This window comes from Elephas maximus, chromosome 7, assembly GCF_024166365.1.
Source record: "Elephas maximus indicus isolate mEleMax1 chromosome 7, mEleMax1 primary haplotype, whole genome shotgun sequence".
Classification (NCBI taxonomy): Eukaryota; Metazoa; Chordata; class Mammalia; order Proboscidea; family Elephantidae; genus Elephas; species Elephas maximus.
In genome coordinates this window covers 18640680-18664686 of record NC_064825.1, presented here as the reverse complement: position 1 = coordinate 18664686, position 24007 = coordinate 18640680, and positions in this window count along the sequence as shown.

Sequence of the window (24007 nt, the reverse complement as noted above, 5' to 3'; positions counted from 1 at the left end):
AAGACTTCCCCTGGAACAGGAGCCATGAATCGGACTTCTAGCCTCCTAGACTGTGAGAGAACAAATTTATCTTTTTTAAAGCCACTCACTTGTGGTTTTCCTGTTGTAGCAGCAGTAGATCACTAAGATAGATCCTAAACATAGAAAACTCCAAAGATTTCACCAAAAAAAGCTAATGAAACTAATAGGATTCAGCAAAGTGGCAGGATACAAGATTCTCCCATGATGTTGAAGTTCTTGAGGCTGTAGTACTTTACATAACTAGCCAGCCATCCCTTAATAGCCTTAAACTCCTTCCTCCCGCTCTCCTCAATCCCCTCACTCTTAGCCTTTGAGAAACTGCTTTGACCATTTAATCGCTTTTTAGGAACGAACAAGACATGAGGTGAACAATACTCAAACAACGAGTGCTGGAGAGAGACTGAGGATCTGTGAAATGGCAGAAGGCTACAGCACAAGATACCTACACATTGCTTCATTAGTGTGGATTCAACATCTTTCTCAGCACAAGGTGAATTCAAGTTTTCCTTTTCGGAACTTTTTTTGCCTCCAAATATTTTCAATCTGCGGTTGGTTGAATCCTCAGGTGTGGAACCTGCAGATACAGCAGGCCAACTGTACAGCCAGAATGCTCCTTAAAAGGAAGGATGATGACACTTTGACTCACGTACTTTGGACATGCTATCAGGAGGGACCCCACTCCCTGGTGAAGGACATCATGCTCGGTAAAGTAGAGGGTCAGTGAAAAAGAAGAAGCCCATGAACAAGATGGATTGACACAGTGGCTGCAACAACGGGCTCAAATATAGCAACGATTGTGAGGATGGCTCAAGATTGGGCACTGTTTGGTTCTATCATACCTAGGGTCGCTATAAGTCAGAACAGACTCAATGGGCACCTAACAACAACACCACTTCTCAGCCAAATCATAGACCAACTAAGAAGACCAGGCCAACTGCCGTCAAGTCTATTCCAATTCATAGCCACCCTGTGGGATGGCATATAACTGCCCCATAGGGTTTTCAAGACTGTAAATCTTTGCAGAGGCAGATTGCCACATCTTTCTCCCATAGAGCAGCTGGTGGGCTCAAGCTACCGACTTTTTGGTTAGCAGCCAAGAGCTTTGGCCACTGTGCCAGCAGAGCTCCTTAAACCATAGACAAGCCCATAAAATAAACTATAACACTCAAGACAAATCTGCTTCTTAGAGATCAAAACAGCAACATTTGCTCAAAAGCAAAGATGAGAAGGCAGGAGGAAAAGAAACTTAGAACGTAGGATGGAAATAGGGAGAGTGCTCACACATCGCGGGGAGTGAAACCCATGTCATGGAATGCTTTATGTACAAACTATCGATGAGCTGCCACACGTCTGTCAGTTTGTCGTAATGTGGGGGCTTGTGTGTTGCTGTGATGCTGGAAGCTATGCCACCGGGTATTCAGATACCAGCAGGGTCACCCATGTAGGACAGGTTTCAGCTGAGCTTCCAGACTAAGACAGACTAAGAAGAAGGACCCAGCAGTCTACTTCTGAAAAGCAGTAGCCAGTAAAAACCTTATGAATAGCAGCAGAACATTGTCTGATACAGTGCTGAAAGATGAGCCCCCCAGGTTGGAAGGCACTCAAAAGATGACTGGGGAAGAGCTGCCTCCTCAAAGTAGAGTCGACCTTAATTACATGGATGGAGTCAAGCTTTCGGGACCTTCATTCGCTGATATGGCACGATTCAAAATGAGAAGAAACAGCTGCAAATATCTATTAATAATTGGAACCTGGAATGTACAAAGTATGAATCTAGGAAAGTTGGAAATCATCAAAAATGAAATGGAATGCATAAACGTCAATATCCTAGGCATTAGTGAGCTGAAATGGACTGGTATTGGCCATTTTGAATCAGACAATCATATAGTCTACTATGCTGGGAATCACAACTTGAAGAGAAATGGTGTTGCATTCATCATCAAAAAGAACATTTCAAGATCTATCCTGAAGAACAACACTGTCAGTTATAGGCTAATAATATCCATATGCCTACAAGGAAGACCAGTTAATATGACTATTCAAATTTATGCATCAACCGCGAAGGCCAAAGATGAAGAAATAGAAGACTTTTATCAGCTGCTACAGTCTGAAATTGATCGAACGTGCAATCAGGATGAACTGATAATTACTGGTGACTGGAACGCGAAAGTTGGAAATAAAGAAGGATCAGTAGTTGGAAAATATGGCCTCGGTGGTAAAAACAATGCCGGAGATTGAATGATAGAATTTTGCAAGACCGACGACTTCTTCATTGCAAATACCTTCTTTCACCAACATAAACAGCAACTATACACGTGGACCTTGCCAGATGGAACACACAGGAATCAAACTGACTACATCCGTGGAAAGAGATGATAGAAATGCTCAATATCATCAGTCACAAAAAGGCCAGGGGCTGACTGTGGAACAGACCATCAATTGCTCATATGCAAGTTCAAGCTGAAACTGAAGAAAATCAGAGCAAGTCCACGAGAGCCAAAATACGACCTTGAGTATATCCCACCTGAATTTAGAGACCATCTCAAGAATAGATTTGATGCATTGAACACTAGTGACCGAAGACCAGACAAGTTGTGGAATGACATCAAGGACATCACACATGAAGAAGGCAAGAGGTCACTGAAAAGACAGGAAAGAAAGAAAAGACCAAGATGGATGTCAGACTCTGAAACTTGCTCACAAATGTTGAGCAGCTAAAGCAAAAGGAAGAAATGATGAAGTAAAAGAGCTGAACAGAAGATTTCAAAGGGCCTCTCGAGAAGACAAAGTAAAGTATTGTAATGACATGTGCAAAGAGCTGGAGATAGAAGACCAAAAGCGAAGAACATGCTCGGCATTTCTCAAGCTGAAAGAATTGAGGAAAAAATTCAAGCCTCGAGTTGCAATAGTGAAGGGTTCTACGGGGAAAATATTAAACGATGCAGGAAGCATCAAAAGAAGATGGAAGGAATACACAGAGTCATTATACCAAAAAGAATTAGTCAATGTTCAACCATTTCAAGAGGTAGCATATGATCAGGAACCAATGGTACTAAAGGAAGAAGTCCAAGCTGCTCTGAAGGCATTGGGGAAAAACAAAGCTCCAGGAATTGACAGAATATCAACTGAGATGTTTCAACAAATGGATGCAGTGCTGCAGGTGTTCACTCATCTATGCCAAGAAATATGGAAGACAGCTTCCTGGCCAACTGACTGGAAGAGATCTATATTTATGCCTATTCCCAAGAAAGGTGATCCAACCAAATGTGGAAATTATAGAACAATATCATTAATATCACACACAAGCAAAATTTTGCTGAAGATCATTCAAAAACAGCTGTATTTTGACAGGGAACTGCTAGAAATTCAGGCTGGTTTCAGAAGAGGACGTGGAACCAGGGATATAAGTGCTGATGTCAGATGCATCCTGGCTGAAAGCAGAGAATACCAGAAGGATGTTAACCTGTGTTTTATTGACTATACAAAGGCATTCGACTGTGTGGATCATAACAAATTTTGGATAACATTGAGAAGAATGGGACTCCCAGAACACTTAATTGTGCCCATGAGGAACCTGTATATAGATCAAGAGGCAGTTGTCTGGACAGAACAAGGGGATACTGATTGGTTTAAAGTCAGGAAAGGTGTGTCAGGGTTGTATCCTTTCACCATACCTATTTAATCTGTATGCTGAGCAAATAATCCTAGAAACTGGACTATATGCAGAAGAACGGGGCATCAGGATTGGAGGAAGACTCATTAACAACCTGCGTTATGCAGATGACACAACCTTGATTGCTGAAAGTGAAGAAGACTTGAAGTACTTACTAATGAAGATCAAAGACCACAGCCTTCAGTATGGATTGCACCTCAACATAAAGAAAACAAAAATCCTCACAACTGGACCAATAAGCAACATCATGATAAACGGAGAAAAGATTGAAGTTGTCAAGGATTTCATTTTACTTGGATCCACAACCAACAGCCATGGAAGCAACAGTCAAGAAATCAAACAACGCATTGCATTGGGTAAATCTGCTGCAAAGGACCTCTTGAAAGTGTTGAGAAGCCAAGATGTCACCTTGAAGACTAAGGTGCATCTGACCCAAGCCATAGTATGTTCAATCGCATCATACGCATGTGAAAGCTGGACAATGAATAAAGAAGACCGGAGAAGAATTGACAACTTTGAGTTGTGGTGTTGGCGAAGAATATTGAATGTACCATGGACTGCCCAAAGAACAAGCAAATCTGTCTTCAAAGAAGTGCAACCAGAATGCTCCTTAGAAGCAAGGATGCAGAGACTGCGTCTTACATACTTTGGACATGTCAGGAGAGATCAGTCCCTGGAGAAGGGCGTCATGCTTGGCAAAGTACAGGGTCAGAGGGAAAGAGGAAGACCCTCAACAAGGTGGATTGACACAGTGGCTGCAACAATGAGCTCAAGCATAACAACGATTATGAGGATGGCCCAGGACCGGGCAGTGTTTCATTCTATTGTGCATAGGGTCGCTATGAGTCGGAACCAACTCGATGGCATCTAACGGCAATCGAATGAGAAACCAATTTTCCCCGTAAACTTTCCCCTAATGGACAGTAATTAAAAAAATAATAATAATATATGTATAAAAAGAATTTTTTTTTAATAAAGAGCTTTAAATGCAGATGCAAAGAAATAAGTTATAACATGACTTTCAAACCTGAATTTTAAATGAAATTATAAACCGGGCTTTTCCAAAGTGGAAATTTTTTTCTTTTAGATTAGAAAGATGCTGATGAAAATGACCCAGGATTGAGGCAAATGATCTGTAAAGCCCTCTCCAACCTTAAAATCATTACCTGGGAGAGTTATGGCAGGATTCACTGGATATGTCATTGTTTGACATGCCAGTCTGGTTTCTAGCTGCAGGATTTTGGCATGGGTTTACATGTTTGTTTCTTCCTTTCCATTTCTAGGAGTAGAAAGGGAAAGAATATAGGACTAGCAGCTGCAGAGACAAGAGATAGTGCCAGCAGGATCAATCTTAGACAACTTTTCTTGTGCTTTGCTAGGATTAGTTACATACTGTTTACTGGAATCAACCATAGAAAAGCAAGTGAGCAACCCATTATCCATTGCCATTGAGTTGATCCTGACTCCTAGTGATCCTGTAGGACAGAGTAGAACTGCCCTATACAGTTTCCAAGGCTGTAATCTTTACGGAAATAAAATGCCACATCTTTCGCCCGTGGTGCAGCAGGTGGGTTCGAACTGCTGACCCCTGCACAACTAGGACTCCTAAATGATCAACACTCCCCCTGAATACATGCCCTAGGTCAGATTTGAAGAGTGGTGATGTTTAGCAGAGTTCTGAGACTACTGAGAAAGACACTGTGACTGCTTGAAGAAAACGCAGGACACAACATAGCTCTGAATACTATCCAGGATAAGAATCTAGTGTTGATGCTTATGAGTGTAGCAAATATGCATTCTGTTCCCAAAATTCACAGTGCTCCTTTGCAGTTTACACATTTAATGGTTGAAATATATGCTACTTAGAAATTTCTGTTTATTAAACCTCCTACACTAATTGGTGATAAAATTTTTACAAAGAATTGCATTTTGGATTTTTTTTTTTTTTAATGTCGCTTCAGTGTAACAAATATTCCTGAAGTTACCAGAGCCACAAAATGGTGCCAGCAACAGAGCAGAGGCTACACTTCTGTACAGTGAGCAGAGGCCTCTCTGATTTGAGGACTGCACTGGCTCTTCCAAATTTCCTTTGAGGCACTTTGGCATACAGGAAAAAATGTGAAATTTTTCATTAAAAGTTGATGGGTCAAAATTAGAAATTAAAAGTTTTAAGAAAGCAAATTATTGTGGCCTTTTGTTAATGACACTGCTAAATGCTGGCTCTTTCCCATAATCAGATTGGCAATGCTTGATGTAGTGGGAAGTGAATAAATGTGTGTTGAATACCCATGGGCCAAATACTGTGCCTATGCTTTCATTTAATGCAACCACCCAGCCAAAGCAATGGTATTTTTACCTTCATTTTACACACGAGAAATTGGAGGTTTAGAAAAGTTGAACATATCCAAGTTCGTCAGTGACAGAATCAAGATTCAAACCATGGGTATGTAAGTCGACATTAAGGGAAGCAGGGTAATGGGTATATGGGAACTCTCTGTGGTATTATGGCAACTCTTCTTTAAGCATAAAATTATTCCAAAATTAAAATTTTTTAAAGTCTCAAAATATTTAAAACCCTGTTTGTTGCACCATATCCCCCATTTTGGGGGAGGGCGGAGTTTTCAGAACAAATGTCACTATAATTATAGAACACATTAAAATAGACATTTAACAATTTATTTTAAAATATATTAAGCACTTAATGTATACATGCCATTTTAATACGGATTATACAGAATAACATTGCTGCTCACAAAAAAAAAAGTCAGATGATATGTTTCAAACCCATATTCCAAATTCAATAGCAGTGATACTGAAGAATAGAACACTCACCCTTGCCAAAGTTTTGGAAGAGCCTCAAGGTGCTTGATAAAGAGGCAGCATCTCCCACCGTATCTGTAGTGACAGCAAAGGTAAGAACTCTGTGGATGAGGAAAGATTGTGAGAGACTTTTCTTAGGCCCACAGAGTCCTCACTGGGCCACAGCATCTGACAGGGAGCCTTCACTCTCAAGATTTTCAGGGTCACAAGCCTTTGTTTATGGCATATGTCTTATCAAAATGACAAAAATCCTCCTCCTTACAGCCATAGTAGTGGTTATTTGAGAGGAGAAAAAAAAAAGGGTATGCACAAAAAATATATATATTATTTTTATCCTCTAATGAAGATCTTTATCCTGTAATGAGAGCTAGCGTTTATTGAAATCTTCTTGTATGCCAAGTCTTGTACAAAGTTCTTTATATACAAGATCTCATTTAATCCTCTTTGCAACCCAAAGAGGTAGGTAAGATTGTTGTGACCATATTTCAGAAGAGGGAACTGAGAGGTACTGAGGTTGAATAATATGCCCAAGGCCACAAAACTAGGAAGATGCCTACCCAGGAATCAAACCAAAGCCTGTTCGACTCTCAAGCCCACTTAGCCCCTATAATATGCCAGCAGATCTCTTTTCAGAGCAGAATTTTCTAGATAATTATGAGAATGAACATATTTACAAGATTTAGAACAAGCTAAGAAAATAAAACAATATTTTGGAAATATGACTGAAGTGAATATATAACAAAAACCTTTATAAACAAATACATAGACCATTTCAATGCAGAATTATTTAATATGCTGCATCAGTGCTTAAGACATGTTGAAACTTGACTCTAATTCTTTAATCTTTTGTTGACCACAAGTGGAATGTACTAGGCACTCTGTCTTCTTAAAAAAAAGGTATCAGGGGTCGTTACCTGCTAGTCAAACGGCAAACAAAACTGCTTTACACACTTGGCCAAGTAAACACTGCTACTGCAAAGGTAGGATGGAGCCCTGGTGGTGCAGTGGTTAAGAGCTTGGGTGCTAACCAAAAGGTCAGTTCAAATCCACCAGCCGCTTATTGGAAACCCTATGGGGCAGTTGTACTCTGTCCTCTAGGGTCGCTATGAACCCAAATTGACTCAACAGCAACAGGTTTGGTTTGGTTTGGTTTTTAAGCGAAGGATGGAAGAACAGAGTTTTGTAGTCTCAAACATTACATTTCTAAAGACTACTCTAAAGCGAATATCATGTCCCAAGGTGTTTTTGGGGGAATATTAAAGAAACCTAAGTTATCTTTAAAAATTCCCTTTCCCTTTCATATTTTGCAGAGCTTAACTCTCTCACCCTCAGTAAGTCAAAACAGCCTGTCTTTGGTTTGGTTTGGAAGTTAGATAGCTGCTTTTTAGTGGTACAGTAAAACCTGCAAAATTCCAACCTGTGTAAGGCAGAAACCTGTCAGAGAAAGAAAACTGAAATATTTTCAACTAAAAAGAGCAATAGAAAAGTGGTAAGGCTGCACTCAGTCAAAGGCGGAAAATTTTCGAGACCCAGATAAATGAGGCAGTCCCATCTTGTTCCAGCTCTCACCAGTCACACTGTAGGTACAGAAGGAGGAAGTGGGTCAGCGGAGAGATTAGGTAGGAAATTACCTCGTTACAGCATCTGTTCATGCTCTTTTATGTGCCCATTTATTAAATAGGCACTTTTACCATTGCCGACATGCCAGGCAGGAGTCCCTGGGTGGTGCAAACTGTTAACACGCTTGGCTGCTAACTGAAAGGTTCGAGTCCACCCAGAGGCACCTCAGAAGAAAGGTCTGGTGATCTTCCAAAAATCAGCCATTGAAAACCCTATGGAGCACAGTTCTACTCTGATACACATGGGGTCACCATGCGTTGGAATCAATTCAACAGCAACCGGTAGGTAGGTATGTGCCAGGCACCTTACCACAACTAGAGAAACGAATAACACAGCTCCTGGCCTCCAGCAGCATCACAGTTTCCTGGGGAAAAGAGGTGTAAATAATCAACTGTAATAGGGCGAAACTTGGCCCCAAAGGAGTAAGGTGGAGGAAGCACAGGCTTGCACTTAAGGTTGCCTGGAAACGTCAGGATATTGGGGACGGAGGTGTAAACTGGAGCTCACCAGGCAGAGACAGGCACGGACAACATTCCAAGAAGAGAGAGCAACATGTGCAAGGCAACTAGGAGTAGCTCAGTGTGACTGCAGCTCGGGTTGTGAGTTCGAGCGTGGCAGGATATGAAGATGGAAAGGCGGACGGAAGCCAAACGACAGAGATAACGCCCGCCTTATATTATCAGTTATCCTTTCTTACTAAATTATAGACCGTGTCTCATTCATCAGTGTATCCCTCACTCAGTGTATATCACGTAGTAGATCCTCAAATTACAGTTATTAAATTAACGTTCCAGCGATGTTTTTAAGTGTAATTTTATATCTGTCGTAATTAGTTGTAAAACTAGGTCAATTTGTATTAATCCGCAATTTGTCTGAGATTTTAAATAACTAATTGTATACCGCCCTCTGGTGGTCATAAAACAATGAACTTTTTATCACTGTCAAAGCCAGTAGCTTTTACACTTTTTAAGAATAATGCTTAACTAAGGATACATCCTGATACTTCTCTATTTTATTGTATTTCACTTTAAAAGCAGTGCTGGTTACAACTCCATGAGATATCTTCACAACTAGTAAATCAGTGGTCTCTGACAAAACTCGTTTTAATACACTGTTATAAGAGATTCTGTTTCATAACCATGCTACATAGACTACAGTTCATAACTTATTCTGAAAGTAGAACTTTTTTCTTAAATGCTAAGTTGCTTAAAGTGTAACAAAACTAATAATAATAAATGAAATTCCCCATACACTAGAAATTAGTAATTATTCCTAACAAATATATTACATTTTCTAGGTTTTACATATTTCACATGTATTATCTCAAAAAATGGAAGCCCTGGTGGCATAGTGGTTAAGTGCTACAGCTGTTAACCAAAAGGTCAGCAGTTCGAATCCACCAAGTGCTCCTTGGAAACTCTATGGGGCAGTTCTACTCTGTCCTATATGTTGCTATGAGTCGGAATTGACTCGACGGCACTGGGTTTGGTTTGGTTTGGTTTTTGGTTTATCTCAAAAAAGCTTCTAATAAAGATTTCTGTTTACTTTTGTTCTTTAGAATTAAAGGCCAAATCTCCTCAAGGATAACAAAGGCTTAAAGATATAATAAAGCTTACTGTCTATAAGAGAAAAAAAGAATTTAATAAGATGTTCTAAACGAAAAACGAGAGGAAAACTTAAATTGTGGTACATTTATATGATGACTATTATGCACCCATTAAAATCATGTTTTTGAAAAACATTAAATTAGAAATAAGTAGCAGCAATTCAGTGCTAAGTGAAAAAAGAGAGAGCTGACACCTATGCTCATCCAAAGACTTCACCAAAAGAGTAAAAAGACTACCTACAGGCTAGGAAAAAGTTTTTAGCTATGACATTTCCGATCAGCGCCTGATCTCTAAAATCTACATGGTACTGCAAAAACTCAACAATAAAAAGACAAATAATCCAGTTTAAAAATGGGCAAAGGATATGAACAGACATTTCACTAAAGAAGACATTCAGGCAGCTAACAGATACATGAGGAAATGCTCACAGTCATTAGCCATTAGAGAAATGCAAATGAAAACTACAATGAGATTCCATCTCACTCCGACAAGGCTGGCATTAATACAAAAAACACAAAATAATAAATGTTGGAGAGGTTGTAGAGAGACTGGAACACTTAGACACTGCTGGTGGGAATGTAAAATGGTACAACCACTTTGGAAATCAATTTGGCCCTTCCTTAAAAAGTTAGAAATAGAACTACCATACGATCCAGCAATCCCATTCCTTGGAATCTATCCTACAGAAATAAGAGCCTTTACACGAACAGATATATGCACACCCATGTTCACATCCATGCCGCACTGTTTACAATAGCAAAAAGATGGAAGCAACCAAGGTGCCCATCAATGGATGAATGGATAAATAAATTATGGTATAGCCACACAATGGAATACTACGCATCGATAAAGAACAATGATGAATCTGTGAAACATTTTGTAACATGGAGGAATCTGGAAGGCATTATGCTGAGTGAAATCAGTTAGCTGCAAAAGGACAAATATTGTATAAGACCACTATTACAAGAACTCGAGAAACAGTTTAAACAGAGAAGAAAATATTCTTTGATGGTTACAAGAAGGGGGAGGGAGGGAGTTCTTATCTACTAATTAGATAGTAGATAAGAACTATTTTAGGTTAAGGGAAAAACAACACGCAATACAGGAGAGGTCAGCACCACTGGACTAAAACAAAAGCAAAGCAGTTTCCTGAATAAAGCAAACGCTTCGAAGGCCATAGTAGCAGGGGCGGGGGTTTGAGGACCATGGTTTCAGGGGATGTCTAGGTCAAGTGACATAATAAAATCTATTAAGAAAACATGCTGCATCCCACTTTGGTGAGCAGCATCTGGGGTCTTAAGCGCTAGCAAGCGGCCGTCTAAGATGCATCAATTGGTCTCAACCTACCTGGAGCAAAGGAGAATGAAGAACACCAAAGACACAAGGTAATTATGAGCCCAAGGGACAGAAAAGGCCACATAAATCAGAGACCACATCAGCCTGAGACGAAGAACTAGAATATGCCCGGTTACAACCGATGACTGCCCTGACAGGGAACAAAACAGATAATCCCTGACGGAGCATGAGAACAGTGGGATGCAGATCTCAAATTCTTGTAAAAAGTCCAGACTTAATGGTCACAATGACCCTGGAGGTCATGGTCCCCAGACCTTCTGTTTGCCCAAGACTGGAACCATTCCCAAAGCCAACTCTTCAGACAGGGATTAGACGGGACTGGTGAGGAGTGAGCTTCTTGGCTCAAGTAGACACATGAGACTATGTGGGCAGTTCCTGTCTGGAGGGGACATAAGAAGGCAGAGGTGACAGAAGCTGGCTAAATGGACATGGGAATACAGGGTGGAGAGAAGGAGTGTGCTATCTCATTGGGGGAGAGCAACTAGGAGTATATACTCAGTACCCAGTGCTGAGTGTATATAAATTTTTGTATGAGAGACTGACTTGATTTGTAAACTTTCACTTAAAGCACAATAAAAATTGAAAAAAAAAAAGAGAGAGAGACGGAACAGTGTCTCAGCTATGGGAGAAAACAAAAATTAAAAAAGAAAAGCCAGGAAATTAATGCAAGAGAATATTAGCAGTGGTAGATTCTTGGTACTAGGATTTCAGGTGATTTTAATTTTTTTATAATAAAATTTTCTATACTTTTCATGCTGTCTACATTCAGCATGTATTACTTTTTTAATTGTTGTTGTTGTTGTTAGGTGCCATCAAGTCGGTTTCGACTCATAGTGACCCTACGCACAACAGAACGGAACACTGCCTGGTCCTGAGCCATCCTTACAATCATTGTTATGCTTGAGCTCATTGTTGCAGCACTTTTTCTTTTTGCCCTCTCTAATTAAAAAAATAAAATAAAATAACACTTTTTTAATTAGAGAAGGCAAAAAAAAAAAGAGTTCTTAGGCGTAAATAATATTGTCTGCTTTGATATGAAGTGTACACATGAAAGGAGAAAGAATATTCCTCAAAGTCCGCATTTCCAGGGTTCCTACGAAACTGAATTACAGGCTCTACAACAGATTTTCCATATTGTAGTAGTCTTCCATAATGCCTTGCTTGTCCTACAAGCATCCTCCAGAGCATTCCTTACACACAAATATTCCTGAAAGGGGCTCCCTCATCCTCAGAATCAGAAGATGAGCAACTAAGCACAAGCTTGCTTTATTTCCTCCTAGATATAAATAACAGTGAAAATAAAATCTCTAAGAACTTCCCTTGGAAAGGTTACATCAGTCTAACTTTTGTTCCACTTGGTTGGCACTTTTGAGAATAAAGCACTATCGCACTAAAATGGTAAGCTATCTAAGCATAAATCAATATAAAAGGGTTGTCTTAATCATCATTATTATTTTTATTTCCTAAAATTTATGTTATGACCCAAACAGTATTTATGAAACACCTAAATTTTTTATATTTTTTAGTATTTCGTCCTCATATTTTATTGCTTATATAAAATTGGCTTTCCCAATACCCTTCTTTCAGGGATTTTTACAGTACCTGAATATTAGGGAAAAAAAGTTTAAGTAGTAAACTTTCAAAGAACTGTAAAGTAAGAAAGAACACTACTCATCAACTACTCCAAATACCTCATATTAAAGATAAAATCCAAATACTTCTTAAATGGCTTTGGTTAAAGCTAACAAAAACTTTGTTTGGTTAACATTATGAAACTAACATTCATGAAAGTAAAACTAGTATTTTGTCTTCTGGATTTCAACAGTCAGGCAAAGAAAGAAAAAAAAAGATACATCAACCTAGACAAAAATGTGAGAGCCTTGTAATGTACTGCACTTATTGGAAATGCAAAGCTATAGCATTTATTCATGTATTAATTCAATACAACTTTATTTAGTGCCTCTTAAGTCAGCTCTGTGCTTGGGACTGGGACTGCAATACAGGCAAAATTCAGTTCTGCTCTCAAGAAACATATAGTCAACGAGCTCTTAAAGGAGTCGTAAATAGGCAATTACAGAAAGCATGATAAATGTTACGATAGGAGTAAACACAGGTTATAAAAGGGTCACATAGAAGGGGCATCTAATGCAGACTTGGCTGTAAGGGCAAACTGTAAACTGTAACTACTAAATTGAGACACCAAGATTGGGTTAGACAGCAAAGATGGAAGAAAAAGGGCAACTTCAGGCAACAGAAACAGCATATCTCAAAGTCATCCCAACGATAATGGCATAGATTAAAAAAAAAGAAGAAGAAGAAATGCTGGTGAGGTTGCGAAGAGGTTGGGACTCTCACACACTACTGGTGGGAATGTAAAATGGTACAACCACTGTGGAAAATGTTATGGCACTTCCTTATAAAGCTAGAAATAGGAACACCATATGATCCAGCAATCCCACTCCTAGGTGTATATCCTAGAGAAATAAGAGCCATGACAAGAATAAACATATGCATACCCATGTTCATTGCAGCATTATTCACAATAGCAAAAAGATGGAAACACTCTAAGTGCACATCAACGGATGAATGGATAAACAAGCTGTGGTACATACACACGATGGAATACCATGCAATGATAAAGAATAACAATGAATATGCGGAACATCTCACAACAAGATTGAATCTGAAGGACATCATGCTGAGTGAAAATAAGTTAACCACAAAAGGACAAATACTATATAAGACCACTATTATAAAAATTCAAGAAAAGGTTTACTCACAGAAAGAAACATTTTTTGATGGTTACCAGGAATGAGAGGGAAAGAAGAAGAAATCACTAACTAGACAGTAGACGTGTATTAATTTTGGTGAAGGGAAAGACAATACACAATATTGGAGAAGTCAGCACAACATGACCAAGCAAAGGAAGATGCTGAGAGGTACACAAGAGTAAGAGGCTACAACAGTAAATACTATTACATACACATGACTGCAATGACAGTAGTAACAAACAGGAATTTATGAGTGGATACATAGGTAGATATGTAAGCTGAACAGGTGTGGGAGGGCATATGGGAATACACCCACAAGCATATATAGGTTTGTCAGAGTATATTTCTATATATGTATTTGTATGTGCTACAAATATATCCATATATATATAATACAGTACACAGGGGGCAAAGTTATGAAAACTTCTTAGCTATAGCCAAACACCTTGACGGACTTGGTCACTGAGCTTCAGATCTTAGGCCCACAGTCTCATGGGACATCTAGTTCAACTGACATATAATAGTCCATAAAGACACTGTTCTTTCTACATCCTACTTTGGTAAGTAGCGACTGGGATCTTAAAAGCTTGCGAGCAGCCACCTAAGGTACAACTATTGGTCTCTTTCCATCCAGAGCAAAAAGGAGTGAAGAGAATCAAAAACTCGATGAAATAATCAGTCCAAAAGACTAACAGGCCACATGAACCACAGCTTCCACTAGCCTAAGGCCAGAAAAATTAGATGGTGTGCAGCTACCACTACCAACAGCTCAGACTGGGATCATGCTAGAAGGTCCTGGACAAAGTGGGAGAAAAATGTAGAGCAAAATTAAATTCATAAAAAAAGACCAGACTAACTGGCCTGACAAAGACTGGTGGGACCCTCTAGACTACGGCCCTGGGACACCCTTCAAACTTAAAATTGAAACCACTCCCAGAGATCACCTTTCAGCCAAACAATATACAGACCTATAAAGTGAACAATAACACCTGTAAGGAACGTGCTCCCCAGAACAACCAACCATATGAGACCAAAAGGGCTGCATTTGCCGAAAAGCAAAGTCCAGAATACAGGAAGGAGCAGGAAAGCTGGGTGAACGGAAAGAGGAACCTCAGGAAGGAAGCGGGGAGAGTGCTGACACATTCAGGGGATAGCAACCAATGTCACAAAACAAGCTGTGTATAAATTGTTGAATGGGAAACTAATTTGCTCTGTAAACTATCACCTAACTACAATAAAATGTTCAAAAAAAAAAAGAGCATTGAGAGAACTTCCAGACAACAACAATTAAAGGATAAAAAAAAACAGGGAATATAAGGACAAAGAAAATAGGAAAAAAGACAATACCAAAACTTTGGAGGTTAGAAAGCAGATGGTCAATGGTAACTGACTTAGATGACCAGAGAAAGCCGAAACCCATGCCAGCAGTAGGAAACCTAAAAGCAAGACGGTCTCTCCTATAGAACCACAGAAAGGCTCAGGCTTGAGAGACAACAGGTAGTTTTGGAAACTGAAGATAAAGATAAGGCTGAAACAGGATTAGTTGAAAGTCTATTTAAGAAGCACTTAGACCTCAGATCCAATCCTCTGAACCATACAGTGGGCAACTTCTTTTACCAAAGTAGAAACATTCAAGAAATCTAAGAATAAAAGATGGCACTGGGTTTTTTTTTTTTTTTTTAAGAATAAAAGAGAACTTCCTTAACCTGTTAAAGGGCATTTTAGTGGTTGCTGTGGTGTGCCGTCCAGATTTTCTCTTCAAGACTGAGGGAATGTTGGTGGCTGACAATCTTCAGTTGAGTCACTCTCCAGGCATTGCCCTCAGCCAAAGACAATCCTCACACAACTTTACCTGAGGGCACCCTTTTATCCAAAGCCTGGTTCAGGTGGGATATAGAGGCAAAGCCTCAAGATACAGCAATTCTGAAAGGCATGACTCTACACCAGCAAGAAATCAAAAACGTAATTTTTAAAAGAAAAAATACCATTCACAATAATGGCAAAAATTAAAAGTACTAGTGATGAATCCTTAAAAAGATGGGAAAGCTCTTCCTGGAAAAATATTACTAGAAGGTATTTTAAAATGTATACAAGGAGGCTGTGGTGGCCATTAGAATGCACCTCCCAGCCTCCAACTACAGGCGCATAATTGACCACGGGCTCCAGCTGCTGTCCTATGAAATCCACCCCAGCCCACACTTCCCACACACTCTTCCCAGTGAAGAGCTGAGTATCCCAGAGTTACTAAGGCAAGCCCCTTCCAGGGAGGCATGGGACTTACCTCACATGCTTAACTTTCCTTAGGCTTCTTAAAGGTCTAGGACGCTTCTATCCAGCATTCTTCCCTCTCTCCTTCACTCAGGGTCAAACTGGCCTAGGAGAAGCATCAGCTTCTCCTAGCTCTCTCCCCTTTTTGTTCACAGGGATTTTAATAAAATCTTTGTATGTTCAACCTCATCTTGGCATCTGGCTCTTAGAGAACCCAGACTAACACAGGAGCCAATACTTGGGGTGGCGGGGGTGGAAATACATCCCAGGAGGATGGTAGATTTTAGGCAGCAAGACTACAAAACAACCAGTCAAAACTGAACTGCAGACAGGATGGCTACAGGAATATAAAACTGACAGAAAATCTACTATGTTTGGATGTTATTAAGGGGATATTTGATATTTGTACTCTGGCAGAGCAAGAATAAATTTTATAACCAAAACCAAACCCACTGCTGATCAAGTCAATTCCAACTTATAGCGACCCTATAGGACAGAGTTTCCAAGGAGCACCTGGTGGATTTGAACTGCCGACCTTCTGGTTAGCAGCTCTAACTCTTAACCGCTACACCACCACAGTTACCAAATTACATAGAAAACTTAAGAAAAAAAAAAATAATAATTTTTAATGATAGCCAAAACAAACGGTTGAACTAGAAAGAAAATAGATTCATATCTTGTGTGAGGGTAGGCTAAAACTGAGGCACTTGGCCTAACTAAAATGGCTGACACAAGGTCTGGCTTGAACTCCATTTTGTCTTAGTTTCCACTTCCATTTCTGAGAAAGTGACCCATGACTGTTGGTGGGGCAGCTTACCCTCAGGAAGAACACTTGTTGTTAGGTGTTGTCGAGTCGTTCCCACTTACAGTGACATTATGTACAACAAAATGAAGCACTGCTTGGTCCTGCACCATACTCAAAATCATGGTTATGCTTGAGCCCACTGTTGCATCCACTGTGGCAATCCATCTCGTTGAAGGTCTTCCTCTTTTTCGATGCCACTCTACTTTACCAGACATGATGTTCTTCTCCAGGTACTGGTCACTCCTGATAACATGTCCAAAGTACATGAGACAAAGTCTCACCATGCTCCCTTTCAAGGAGCACTCTGGCTGTACTTCTTCCAAGACAGATGTGTTCACTCTCCTGGCAGTCCATGGTATCTTCAATATTTTTCACCTACACCACACTTCAAGTGCAGTAATTCTTCAGTATTCTTTATTCCTTGTCCAGCTTTCGCACACACATGAGGCAACTGAAAATACCATGGCTTGGGTCAGGCGCATCTTAGTTCTCAAAGTGACATCTTTATTTTTTATCACTTTAAAGAGGTTTTATGTGGCAGATTTGCCCAATGCAATCCGTCATTTGATCTCTTGATGTTGCTTCCATCAGCATTGATAATGAATTCGAGTAAAATGAAATCCTTGAGAACTTCAATCTTTTCTCTGTTTATCATGATGTTGCTTATTGGTCCAGTTTTGAGGATTTTTTTTTTTTCTTCATGTTGAGGTATAATCCATATTGAAGGCTGTAGTATTGATCGTCATCAATAAGTGCTTCAAGTCCTCTTTACTTTCAGCAAGCAAGGTTGTGTCATCTGCATATTGCAGACTGTTATTAAGTCTTCCTCCAATCCTGATGCTGCAGTCTTCTTCATGTAATCCAGCTTCTTGGATTATTTGCTCAGCATACAGATTGAATGAGTGTGGCAAAAGGATACAACACTGATGCACACCTTTCCTGATTTTAAACCATACAGTATCCCCTTATTCTGTTCAAACAACTGTCTCTATGTCTATGTACAGATTCCGCATGAGCACACTTAAGTGTTCTGGAATTCCTACTCTTCATAATGTTATCCATAATTTGTTATGATCCACAAAGTTGAATGCCTTTGCATAGACAAGAAAATACAGGTAAATATCTTTCTGATATTCTCTGCTTTCAGCCAAGATCGACCTGACATCACCAATGATATCCCTGGTTCCATGTTCTCTTCTGAATCCGGCTTGAATTTCTGGCAGTTTCACGTCAATGTACTGCTGCAATCGTTTTTTAATTATCTTCAGCCAAATTTTGTGCGTGATATTAATGATATTATTCCATAATTTCCACATTCCGTTGGATCCCTTTCTTTGGAATGGGCACCAATATGGATCTCTTCCAGTTGGTTAGCCAGGTAGCTGTCTTCCAAATTTCTTGGCATAGACAAGTGAGCACTTCCAACGTTGCATCTGTTTGTCAAAACATCTCAATTGGTATTCTATCAGTTCCTGGAGCCTTGCTTTTTGCCAACGCCTTTGCAAGTGCAGCTTGGACTTCTTTCACTACCATCAGCTCTTGATCATGTGCTACCTTCTGCAATGGTTGAGCGTTGACCAATTATTTTTTTGTACAGTGACTCTGTGTATTCCCTCCACCTTCTTTCAATATTTCCTGCATCTTTAAATATTTTGCCCATAGAATCCCTCAATACTGCAACTCAAGGCCCTGAATTTTTTCTTCAGTTCTTTCAGCTTGAGAAATGCTGGGTGTGTTCTTCCCTTTTGGATTTCTAACTCCAGGTGTTTGCACATTTCATTATAATACTTTACCTTGTCTTTTTAAGCCACCCTTTGAAATCTTCTGTTCACCTCTTTTTCTTCATCATTTCTTCCATTTGCTTTAGCTACTCTACGTTCAAGAGCAATTTTTAGAGTCTATTCTGACACCCATTTTGGTTTTTTCTTCCTTTCCTGTCTTTTTAATGACCTCTCGCTTTCTTCATGTATGATGTGCTTGAAGTCATCCCACAACTCGTCTGGTCTTCTGTCATTAGTATTCAATGCTTCAGATCTGTTCTTGAGATGGTCTCTAAATTCGGGTGGGATATACTCAAGATCGTACTTGTGGCTTTCATGGACTTGTTTTAAATTTCTTCAGCTTCAACTTGAACTAGCATATGAGCAATTGATGGTCTGTTCCACAGCTGGCCTCTGGCCTTGTTCTATTGATCTGCTCCATGGTCTCCTTCCAAAGATGTAGTTGATTTGATTCCTGTGTATTCCATCTGGTAAGGTCCTCGCTGTTTATGTTGTTTTTACAGTATTTGCAATGAAGAAGTCCTTGGTCTTGCAAAATTCTATCATGTGCTCTCCAGCATCTATCACCAAGGCCATATTTTCCAGCTACCCATCCTTCTTCTTTGTGTCCAACTTTCACATTCCAATCACCAGCACTTATCAATGTATCTTGATTGCATGTTTGATCAATTTGAGAATGCAGAAGTTGGTAAAAAAAATATTCAATTTCTTCATCTTCGGCATTAGTGATTGGTGTGTAAGTTTGAATAACAGTCCTATTAACTGGTCTTCTTATGAATATTATCTTATCACTGACAGTGTTGTACTTCAGGATAGATCTTGAAAATTTAGGATATTTTAAATAGATTAACTGAAGAACCCCAGCAAGAGGAGTCCATCCTGTATTATCTTGCTAATCATGTATCTTTTGCAACACTTAACTGAATGTTTTTCTTCTGCTTTTGGTCATTCAGGAAGTCTCCTGCCTTAGGCCACCTGGACTTTAGACTGTCATGCTGAAAAGTTCCTGCTTTTCAACTATAAATATCTCTTCTCAGTTCCAGTGAAAGGGAGTACTTTGTAACTGCCTGGTTACTCTGTGCTACCCTGATTCTCGAATAGGTCTATTCCTCAATAAATCTCTTTTGCTTTTAACTTTAAACAGACTCAGTAAAGTTGCTCTACAGCACATACTAGATGACAACAGCTAAAAATCATATTTACATAGTCCTTATAATGAAAATATTATCTAATAAAAATTATAATGTATTTTAATAGGCTGGGAGCAACGGAAGTGTGGAGGATGAGCATGGAGATTGGTATAAGAAATATTTTATAGTAGAAGGTGACTTAGGAAATAATATTGGCATCATTATTCCCTGTCCTTGAGCATAAAAAATGTGACCCAGCTGGAGCTGGACTCACAAGGACACATCAACTGGACCCTGAGGTATAAAGACAATAGCTAGGATAATCTTGGAAAATATCTTTTAGGAAACCTTTCACATAAGCCAAACAAACAGAACACAAAAGAATTTCCACTCTTATCTTTTTTATTAGCATTTAGTGAATAGAAAATTTGTTGGGCCAATGAAGACCCTCCTGACTGTGGTTACTGAAACCTGTACCAATGATTGTTAAGAAAGACGATTCAAAATGTAGGATCACAGTTTCCAGCCAATCTGTGAAAAGGTGACGCTTTCCATGATTTTATCTGTTTTGTAATGTTACTATATACTGATGACTCTGTAATATTCTCGAATTCAGGCAGACATGGCTCTAGCAGCGTTCTTGTCCATTTTCCCACTTTCGCACATTCTATAATATTTACTTGGATTCTGGCAGACATAACTCTGGCAGCACGGTTGTGTGTTTCCAACTTTTGCCTCTTTGAATACATGCTGAATAAAACTTCTTTTTGCTTTACTAAACTCTGTGATGTTTTAACCCTAGAACAAAGGTTAATAGGTTATATATGATATGAAACTGAAATATTAAGACATGACAGTGTAGGCATGTTGTTTAGATATATGGAAGTAACTGAAAGTGAATCTCTCAGGAGAAGAAATAGTGCTTCCCCCACTCCATGAAAAGACTCATAGAAATATTTGATTTTTAAGCTAGCTATGTCTAAATTTGGTAAAGTTTAAATTAAAAATAGTTAAAAAGGAATGAGATGATAGCTGCAAAACATATGAATGTAATTAATGTTACAGAGTTATACACTTAAAATGGTAAAAATGGCATATATTTTATTCTATATATTTTATCACAATAAATTTTTTAAAGAAAATTTTAAAAAACCAATGAGAACACTTCTAGGTATAGAACCAAGAGAAATAAAAACATATGTCCACTTGAGACTGTGTTGGCATCTCCTGTCTGGAGGGGAGTTAGGAGAGTAGAGAGGGTTAGAAACTGGCAAAATTGTCACGAAAGGGGAGCCTGAAAGGGCTGACTCATTAGAGGGAGAGTAAGTGGGAGTATGGAGTAAGGTGTATATAAGCTTATATGAGACAGACGGACTTGATTTGTAAACGTTCACTTAAAGCTCAATAAAAATTATTATTAAAAAAAATGTTACAGAAGCTCCTTACAGAGACAATTTTAAAACCTATTTGAAGGACATTAAAGAAAAAGAAAAGTTTCCTTAAGACCTAAATAAATGAAGAAATATATTATGTTCCTGGATAGAAAGAATATTGCAGAGATGCTGGCTTTCCCCAAATTGGTCTCTTCTGGGTCAATGCATTGGTAATAAAATCCCAACAGAGAAGAAATATATATATATATGTCCATGCAAAAATCTGTATACAAATGTTCATAGCAGCATTATTTATAATAATCAAAAAGAAGAAACAACCCAAATGTTCAAAACTTGATGAGTGGATAAATAAAATGTGGTATACCCATATGTAAAAATGACATGGGGGCAGCATCTGACCTTCTTGTCTATCTCATAAGGCAGGAGGAGAATTATTACAAGCGTCAGCCCAAGGCTGATTCCTATGAGGTGGAGGTCAGACATACCTCCTCTCTCCAACCTTTTTAGCAATTCTGACACCAGCTGTCCCTTCCACGGCACTCTCTACTTCTCTCCTGGGTTCGAGAATTCACTGCAGTGGTCACACAGAACTCAGACGATACTCAAGATTATGGGGTTTATTAGGGAAGTAAAAAAAAAAAAAGCAGGTTACAATTCAGAAACGACTCAGGATACAGTTCTTTGATCAGGACAGCCTCTTCTCACCATGCCCACAGGCAGGCCTCTCTCTGGCCCTCAGTCCCTCGGCTCCTCGGCCTGACCTCAACCCTGATTGAGCAAGCGTTACAAACTCCTCAGCTCCACCAATAAGTGCCCAGAGGCACCCCACTCTGCCAGTAAGCCTTGGCCTAAAGGCACTCAGCTCTCTCGCTCTGTGGGTCTGCAAGCCTAGTTCCATCACGTGCCCAAAGGCACCCTACTCCACCAGTAAGCCTCCTGCCTGAAATGCTCCGTTTTCTTGCTCCATGGGCCAGGAAGCTCATCTTGCCATCTCCTGCCAGTCTCCTGGTAATGCTGCCTCTGCTGCAACCATTTCTCTACTGCTGTTTCTTGCCATTTTGCCATCTCTGGTGTTACAGTTCTCTCTCCATCTCCCGGGTCTAGGAGGGTCTCAGCGCAGGGATCCCAGGACCAAAGGACATACTCCGCTCCCATCTCTTCTTCTTGGTGGTAGTCGGGTCCCCTTTTGCACCTCTGATATGGCTCATTTTGAGCCTAGCAGGATGGCAAAACTGACCAATCCCCTTGCTAGGGTTCCATACACCTTATTCACATTGTCCCATCCTCACAAGTGTGCCATGCATCTTATTTACTTTATTAGCAATCTATCCAATCCCTTTGTGGGTCACAAGCACCTCATTTTCAAAATTCCACCCAGTCACTTGGTGGGAGTTACAAGACCATGCTGAGAAAAGCCATATAAAAGCTATCCATCACACCACAGACACCCCCTGGCTTTTACAGCCATGCTTCTTTCATATTTGAAGGGTAACTTCCCCTTCCCAATCATTTTGCCAGTTCAAAGCAGTCACTAACAATTAGTCCTTCAGTAGGGCAAGAAGACCCTGGGGTGAGGTTACTCAGGTACTAGCCATTCAAGTCTGTTGCATGTACCCATCTGATCTGGTCAGGTTCTCCAAAAGTCATCTCAGCTTCACCCTCTCTGGCTTATGAAAAAATTTAACTGAAAGATTATTCCCTTGCTCTGAGTTTCATGAAATATCACCATAAAAAACCTTTAAGTGACTTAGGCTGAGCCAATGTTTTCCAATCCAGAAGCGCCTCTCCCTTAGTCCACCCTTTCACATTTACAGCTTCTACAGTTATAGCTTTTACAATCACAATTAACCCTGTTTAAATCACAATTAAACCCTGTTTAAAATCAACACTCACAGCTGAATCATATAATCCTATCAGCATCTTCCCCCACCCTCTATTCCCCAGAATCATCAGGAAGAGAGGAAATTATTCAGTGGGGATCCTCCCATTTTGAATCTAAGCACGCACCCATGAAAGCATGTAAGCCAGCCACTTCATGTCTTTGTCTCCCCACCCCCAGCCCCCATTTTCTTTAATTTTTTTTATTCTACTTTAGATGAAGGTTTACAGAGCAAATTAGTTTCTCATTAAACAATTAATATACACATTGTTTTATCACACTGGTTGCCAATCCCATACCTTGTCAACACTCTCCCCTTCTTGACTTTGGGTTCCCCATTACCAGCTTTCCTGTTCCCTCCTGCCTTTTCATCCTTGCCCCTCAGCTAGTGTGCCCATTTAGTCTTGCTATGTTTTATAGGCCCATCTAATCTTTGGATAAAGGGTAAACCTCAGAAGTGACTGCTCTACTGAGTTAAAAGGGTGTCCAGGGGTATCTCTCCCCGTTTTAGATAGCCAATGTTTAAATTGCCCATCCCTATCAAACAAGTGGTGGCACAGTGATCAAGAGCTATGGCTGCTAAACAAAAGGTTGGCAGTTACAATCCGCCAGCCACTCCTTGGAAACTGTGGGGCAGTTCTACTCTGTTCTATAGGGTCACCATGAATCAGAATCGACTCGATGGCAACAAGTTTGGTTTGGTTTTTCATCAAATCAGTTGTCATGGATTGAATCATGTCCCCTCAAAAAATGCGTGTATCAATGTGGCTGAGCCATGATTTCCAGTATTGTATGGTTGTCCTCCATTTTGTGATTGTAATTTTATGTTAAAGAGGATTAAGGTGGGATTGTAACACCCTTACTAAGGTCACATCCCTGATC